General features: G+C 35.1%; 1 long non-coding RNA gene across 2 annotated transcripts in view; it reads left to right on the top strand.

The window, feature by feature from the left end:
* Window positions 1–2,060: 2,060 nt before the first annotated feature.
* Window positions 2,061–8,293, top strand: part of LOC106956917 (uncharacterized) — a 67,259-nt gene continuing 61,026 nt past the window's right edge. Inside the window, exons 1-2 of one of the 2 annotated variants that reach the window (XR_001426854.1) lie at window positions 2,061–2,173; window positions 2,292–2,371. This is a non-coding gene — a long non-coding RNA (uncharacterized LOC106956917). Of the gene's footprint in view, window positions 2,174–2,291; window positions 2,372–4,777; window positions 5,601–8,293 lie in introns of those variants that run through there. The other variant, XR_001426855.1, reaches the window with a different exon arrangement.

Here is an 8,293-nt window from a genome sequence, read left to right as displayed (position 1 = left end):
AAGGTGCTCATAATGTTATATTGACTTGAACTGCCTCTTAAGCAAAAAACAAAAAACTTTTAGTTATTTGGTCCGTTTACATTTTAGAACCCCTGTAACTTAAAAACATTTTCCTTTCTGACCTTAGAATCCATTCCTTTCATCATTAATGGTCAGTAAAAATGCATATTTGTTCATGGTAACAGGAAAAACATCAGAAGAGGCCTTCTACTGAACTCTGTTCAATGGTTCCAACTTAGGTCTCATCCTTAATGCAATAAATGGGAAGTTTTTCATTCCTGTTGTCATAACTGAATATTTTTCAGATACTATTGAGGCACTTTAGCTGTTAGATTTCTATAATCCATTGCAAAGTGCAAGCTTGTTTGGTGAAACACTAAAAATGAGTAATAAAATAAAACTTAGCACTAAGTTGGAAATGTAATAATGGTAAAAACCATCCGACTCACTTTTTTGAGTTCTGCTTAAGCAATGCGACTGATGGGGGGAAAAAAACTCAATGGACATTTGTCTTTGCAAAGCCAAATTTAAAGCAATATTACACTGGAAAATGTGTTTGATTTTTGTCAATATGCAATTTACTGTTGAATAAGTCTTATATTTATCTTTGTTTTCATTTTATTTTATTTTTTTACTTGCTTTCATTAACACCTCTTTTCTACTTGACCCTGGCTCACATCACATATGTGATCTATAGAGCAGTTTCTCATCAGCAGTAGATATACTGCTAAAACATATTGCTTATACCTTGACAGCATCTGTTGTGTTAGTTGTATGATCAAGTATGGCAATGATTTAACTCTAACTTGTGTATTTAGCAGTAACTGATGTAAATGTGTTCTGTGCCCTGGTGTTAGAATGATGAAAATGATTGCAGAGGTTACTATAACAACCATCTCTATTTATTTCACCTATTGATCTGCCCATGAATAAAATGCTGAATCCAAGTGAAACTTGAGTCTGTCATTGAGAATAAAAAGATGATTACATTGTGTTCTGTGTCCACCAGCTTTGCTCTTCTTCACTATATATTTGAGGGGTTTTCCTCCTGGAAGGTGAAAATACACCTTACTCTCAAGTGGAAATGGATTGGCATTTGGATTGCATGCCACACTTTTAAGATTTTTATTTATTTATTTTTTTATTTAAAAATCATGCTTCGTTTTCATTCAATTTCTAAATTGTCAGATAAAGTCCCAGTAAATGTGTTCCAGTTTTGTTATCCGATAACCCAAAAGTATCTAATTCGGGCTGAAATCTGAGTGAAACGGCGCCGCCACTTAACGTTATATAATTGTAGTGGTCGAAAAGGGTATTACACCTTTAGCACACAGACGCAGATGAAACTCTGCCTGACTTGATTATTTCAGACAGACGAAGATTCTCTGGAACAAAACACGGATAGCGCTTCCCATGAACAATAAACGTAAGTTATAACACAAGTTGCACTAAATGCGCACGGTAATATCTGAAAGGAACACACTTATAACTATTAACATAAACTGTGTTGGCTGACAGAGACTGACTAAAGTAGTAGACTGGACAGCGAAATATGTGAGTGAAATAAATGTATATAAGCCGCTGCGGCTTAAATTTTGACGTGAACCTGCGCTGATACTGTTAGTAATGTATCTTCCTGTCTAATTGAAATGCGAGTCGAATTTAAAACTCAAATTGCCTTTCTTTTTGTTTGTGTTATTTTGTAACAAAACACTTTTAAACCTGAGAAACCTCTACAGCTTCAGTCTATACCTATAAAAATATAACGATCTTTTTACTACTTGCTGAGTGCAGCACAAGTGTATATCGACTCAACAAATTGAATATAAGATGCTTGAGAAATTTATATAACTATCTCTTATTTCCAATTACCTACTGTATAGTAAAGTAATGAAGACATTTTTATCCTAGAGTGTAAATGTTCATTCCACCTCTAAATACCACGTCATATAAAATCCCAATTAAACAACAGCGTAAAATATTAATTTCCCCCCGTTCCAGTTTTTTACCGGACAACCCAACAGTATCTAATCCAGGACGAAATTTGTTGAAGGGAATTACACCTTACGCAATCAAACGCAGGTGAAAGTCGGTATAACTTGATTGTTTCAAAGCGACTGAAACACGCAGGAATAAAACAAAGATAGCGCTTCCTCAGAAAATAAACTCCAATGTAAGTTGTAGCACGATGTCCACTGAATGCACTGAATTGTAGAATATAAAAATAACTAAGAAAATAATTATTAATATTAATTGCGAAACTTGTTAATTTCTCAAAAATTTTTCTTCAGCCAGCACGAGTGAAGAAAGAAGAGGACACAGGATTTCTCGAGAGCTTCATCGACACGGGATGGAACAGTCAGCGAAATATGTGAGTGAAATTAATCACTTGTTTATGTTTATGTCTGCTGCTGTAGCACCTGCCTGCTCATGAAGGTCCATACTAATCGTAATATCTATCTGTCCATCTATCTCAACATTTTTTAATCAAATTTGAAACTTATAATTACCCTTTCGTTTTTGTTTTTATGCTATTTTATGACTACATTATTTATTTGTATTACAAAATATCCTTTGCACCGCAGCAACAATCAGCTGCCCTGACCCTGTGCCTTTGTTGCTCACCCTCTAAAACATCAGCAGCCCTCCTCCGTGTTTCACAGTAAGAAAGTTGGACCTTTCATCATAGGCCTTGGTGACTCCTCCAAATGTTTATGTTTATGGCTAAAAAGATAAATATTAATCTCATTAGTTCATATGAGTTTGTTCCAGAGGCATTCTCAGTTCTTTGGATATCGTTTTCTGTTCTTTTCTTGTTTTATACAACTCAGTTACCTCTTCCTGCAGTTGCTTTGACATTTATTTAGCCTTATCCACGACTCAGAAATCAGAAATGTCAGTGTAGCACTGGATGAAAGAGGCAATGGTCTATCATGAGCCAAGATATTGTTACCTTTCGTATCCATTCAGAGCAGTTTGTGTCAACTTATGTGCAGGTTACAAGACCAAAATCAGGTATGTAATCTTTTTATCCGAGTCATTAGGGTAGTTTCTGTTGTCAGTATGATTTAAAACAAGTAAACAAAGTGTTTTAATAAGAAGTGGCAAATGAAAAATCGACAAAAAAAAAATTGTTATGGTGTGTAAACTTATGACTGTATATTCGACATCGACTAACATGAATCAAAACTTACTGTATTTGTTTTGTAAAATCTTCATTCATACTAGATATGTGCTTGATGTTTCACCGTGGATCCGTTTGATAGTTTCCATGGTAGTCGTCTGTTATCAATGCAATCAATAACATCGCACGGCCGGACTGCCAGGCGGATTTGGCAGAACACCAGTGAAAAGCATTATTCTCGCAACAACAGAGAAGAAAGGAGTCTTTGTGGAGTTGTCCCTACCAAATTGACAAGGCCTTTTACAGCCTTTGATAGAGACTGGCTGCCTCGCACAATGGAAGGCATATAAATCTGCAGATGTCTTCTGGAAAGCTCAAATGTCAACGCTTTTCACAACAGCACCGGAGCCTTGCAAGAGGAATAATTGATTAGTTCACCTTTTGTCTTGAGCCAAATATTCATCCAGTCAGACATGAAAAGGAACCTGCAGGATAAAAAAAAACAAAAACATCTTCTGCGTCAATCAACATGTAAAGAAATTATTTTTATTAAAAACTTTAATTTCTCATATTTTAACATTTGTTGTTAATTTATTGACTAAACTGATTCAAATCTTTCTAGCCTTTGTTAAGCAGGCAGGGTTATCTCATTGACTTTTATAATTAGGTAATACTACATCCTGAATCATTTTCCTGAAGTGTTATTAACACTACTTAAATTTCTTACATCGTAATCTTAAGAAATTTTTCTTTTCGGTTGAATTCAGTGGCTTTTGTCTCATGAACGTGAAAGAAAAGGCAGCCTAAAGCTGTAAATAAATGATTATGGCAGGCTTGAAATACCTAATTTACTCAACATTACATTTCTGGTTAGTGAAACTTAAATTATCATAACACCAGTGAAAATATGCAAAAAAAAAAAGGTCCTGATGCAGAAAAGCAGCCTGACATTATCATATGACACCAGCGTCATTAGTTTGTAATGAACAAGAACTAGTTCTAAACTGACTGAAAAACACATCATAATATAAGCGTTTAATTATTGATTTGTTTTTCATTTTGAATATCTGAAATACTTCCAAACTGGTGAAGTGGCCAATCCTGTTTTATCTACAGTTTTCACTCCACACTGTGGTTTTGTACTGTTTTTAAGAAGTTATGAGGCACGGTGGTGAAAACTTATACTGCTGCTGCGCATGTTACTCAACAGGTTGTTGCTAGGTAATGAAAGCGTGAGAGATTAGTTGATGCCGCCAATATTGGATGCCTACATCCCTCAGAACGGTGTGAAATTATTGAATATTCTATCAGACCTTTTTTATCCATTGATATTGATCACTTGTCTATCACAATATATTTTGTTATTGATTTTCTCTTTCTAGCTGCATTTATCTTTGTCTGTGTTCAGTAGCCGGCGATAATTTATACTTGACTTGTATTGTTGCTTTGTGCGTTCCACTTTCCTCCAAAGCTGTGCCACTCATTTTCAGCCTCTGCAATTTTCTTCTCCAGTAGCAGAAAGGAGCACAAGAGGAAAAAAGCCGAAAGAAAGATGACAAAGACAACACAGGACTCCTCTCTTTCCCCTGCCCTGGTTATTGTACAAAACAGGCGAGCAATAATTTTTTGTCATTGGTTTACTCCTAAAAGCCCATTTTGATGTCAGCGCTGAAAAGAAGGCAATAAAGAAACCTTTTCAGAGGAGCTGAATGAGAGAACGAAGAAGAAATGAATCCCTCTTGGATGTTGCGACCGGAGAGGCCTTTTTATTTTCTTTGCTCGGGTAATCAAATGGAGCTGAAATGAAAATGGAGTTTTCTATGAAAATAGGGGCCTTTGTTGGCTTTGGAAGGCTGGTAATTCATAAACAATAAGCTGGCTCCTTTTGTTTGGGTTATAATATATTCCTGCTGTTCTGAAAGAGGTCCCTCGCTGCACACACATGCACTCGCACACATTGCAGCCAGGGTAAAAGCCAAAGTGAGGCAGCAGGGGAAGAGAGAAAGAGGGAGGATAAAAGGAGGCAGAGAGGCTGACTTTCTATTCATCCTCCTGACTGAGAGACGGCAGGATGCTCAACTCCTCACCTCACTTCCTCCGCTCGGCAACTTTTCCTCTCTGAGCATTTTGGTTCTTTTATTCCTACAGGTGAGAATGGATCATTTTTGACAGGTTGTTTTTTCTGAGTGCTTGGAGAGTCCTGAGGGAAGAAGTAAGGACGTGAGGCTGTTGATGGATCTTTTTTTTTAAAGGATGCAGCATCTGATTCTTTGGGAAACAAAAATATCAACGTGATTGAAGCAGGAACTGCAAAGCAAACAGAAGAGAGAACTGCACTTCACATCTTCAAGCGGCAATTTTTCAACATCCATCCAGTGAGGAGCGTGCATTAAGTGAGATTTCAAATCTTCTTGCCTCCTGTGACTGGAAAGTGTCGGGAAAACTTTCCTGAGTTGGAAAATGCTGAAGAAAGAAGGTACTGTAGGACTTTGACATGATGACTTTTACATTATTGCAGAAATATATGACTGAAAATTTAATATAACAGGAAAACAGGCCTTCTACCAACCTGATATCTAATCTGTATAATGTACAACAAAAGTAACAAATAAAAATAATTCCCATCAGAAAACATGATAAAAAGTAAAAATAAGTAACCAAAAAAAAATCAAAGAAAGTATACAACTGAAAAATTAAATAAACAAAACCAAAATACATACAAATTTAAATATTAATTAGCAATCCTAAATAAATGTTTTTGTAAACAAGTGAAAAAGCTAATAAAAAAATATTAAGTCTAAAGTAAGTGGAAAACATCAAAAAACAATATCTAAGAGATAGATCAAATTAAAATGACAAAACAATACCAGACATTGGAAGTTAAATAAGTAAAAAATTACAAACAACAACAAATGATAAAACATATTTGATAAAAAAAACTAGAGGAAAAATAAACATGTTTATAGAATGAACAATGATCCACAATAGAAATTACATAAATAGCAACAGGTGAAATAATTTGGGCTAACATACATCTAAATATGCTATAAATAAACTTACTTTTACATTCATCTTGTGGTTAGGTTTTGCTCTTTATATTATGAACGTATCCACCAACAACTAAGACTGTACCCTATCTCTTAAAAATGGTTCATTGTCAATTATTTGCTTGGGATCAAATGTAAAGGCTGAGTGAATGTCAACAGGAAAAGTTTTTTTTTATTAGAAACCTTTGCATAATGGTTATTCATAAAATCATCTCCATGCTCAGTGGCTTGGAATAACAATTTCTACTCTTTAGATGTTTTTGTATTCATGTGGATTGAGCTCAGACTCTGCTGCGCTGCCCTGAGGTGTACCTCAAGGCGTCATTGTTGGACATTTGCTTTTTTCAATCTACCTGCTGCAATTAGGAGCCATTTTTAAAAACCATAGCATCTCTTTTTTTGACTTTATGTGAATAATTTTCATGTATATTTCCCTTTGAAAAGCAGAACACACTCTGTTAAGCCCTTCCTTACTTGAGACCCCTCTAGAAATGCTTATAACTGCCTATATTAATATTATTATTAATGTGCATTAATACATAGTGGAAGCCGTATTAGCATGACTACAGAAGCTAACATCAATGGACTTCCACATCACTGCTGGTACTCCTGGATTGGCTGCTTTGCAAACACCAACCATTAATATGTCAAGTAGAATTATATGCAAGTGTTTCAGCTTAGATATAATGCTAATTATATATCATTATATATATTTTCTGTGAATATTTTAGACATGAATTTATCCACAAATAGGTGGGATTCTTGTGACTAATTCTGTGAATTCTCCTTCAGCTTGAATGTTTAGCTTGTCTTGATGCAGAGAGTGTGGCTGTCACTGCAGCTGGGAGTGACTCCTGCACCAGATGTTACCTGTGAGCCTTTTAGGAAAGGAGAAGGAACCTGCAGCAACACCTGTTCTTGAGGGAAGGTGTTCACACTAGTCACCAAAGGTCGCTTTTCTGAAAAGGGATTGCTGAATGGGTCTGAAAATTCACTAAATATATCTGTGCTCATGAACAGTCTCCACTAACTCAGCAATGAGAAGCATACATGCTCAGGTGGGACTGGAGAGATGAGCAGGTGGAGCTTGTCATAAAAGTAGAGAAATTACATGTTGGATTTATTTTATTGGTTTTGTGCCGTAGATTTGGTGTTTTGATGGCAATCAATTTAAAGCTGGCTGCTTTTCCTGAGTGCTTTGTTTTAGATTTTGTACAATATTTTATCTTTGTTTATACCCAGAAGTTAAAAAAAAAAAAAAAAAAAAAAAAAAACTTCTAGCCTAATTTCTGCATTGCAATAAATCTATGTATCCTTCCACTCTTCAGTGAAATGTGTGTATTAATGTTGTTATGGGCTCCGTGGCAGGAAGCAGCTTCAAAATATTCAACTTGACTTGAATAATAGCATTTTGTGGTTGCATAATTTATTGTATTAAATGCCATAGAAACAAACTGAAGTGCAACCAGGGGGCCATTTGTGACCCTGTGAGGCCCCTGACAAATATAGGACCAGGGCACCATGTTGGATTTCTTTAGGCCAACATGTTCACAATCATAAGGTTCTTAAAGCATAACAAAAGTCAGGTATAGAAGAAAATATTTGTCATTTGTTAACCAGGCTTCTGCATAAATCTGAATTTCACGATAAATAGAACCACAAACTTCCAGGATCTTTTACAAAAGCAGACTTGGGTGGACTCCATCTCCACCAATTATCTAATGTTGGATGCACCTTAGAAGAAAGAGTGACATATTTATGGTGAACTTTGACTAGAAAGATTATTCTGGCCGAATAAAAACAAAAACAAAACAAAACAAAAAAATATCCCAAAACATGAGGAATCTGTGATCCTGTCTTATGTTTTAGCTCTATAATGATTTACAAATCCAAGTTTTGGTTCACTCAATAAAGTCTTACATTTTTAGTTTATTTTTGTTTAGATAAAAATTATTTAAAAAGTTGTTTAATTTTGATATTTTTATATAGCTAAATTGTTTTCAACTTGATAATTGTGTGGCACAAAGTTTGTCCCAAATTACTTGATTATGGTTGTTTTGTAATTTTAAATGACATTTTGACAAATTATACAAGCAAATTAATCGGTTTCTTAGAGATATGT

The sequence above is a fragment of the Poecilia latipinna genome, unplaced genomic scaffold, assembly GCF_001443285.1.
Source record: "Poecilia latipinna isolate Pla-1442-1.1 unplaced genomic scaffold, P_latipinna-1.0 Scaffold856, whole genome shotgun sequence".
NCBI classification, from domain to species: domain Eukaryota; kingdom Metazoa; phylum Chordata; class Actinopteri; order Cyprinodontiformes; family Poeciliidae; genus Poecilia; species Poecilia latipinna.
This window is presented reverse-complemented; position numbering and strand designations above follow the sequence as displayed.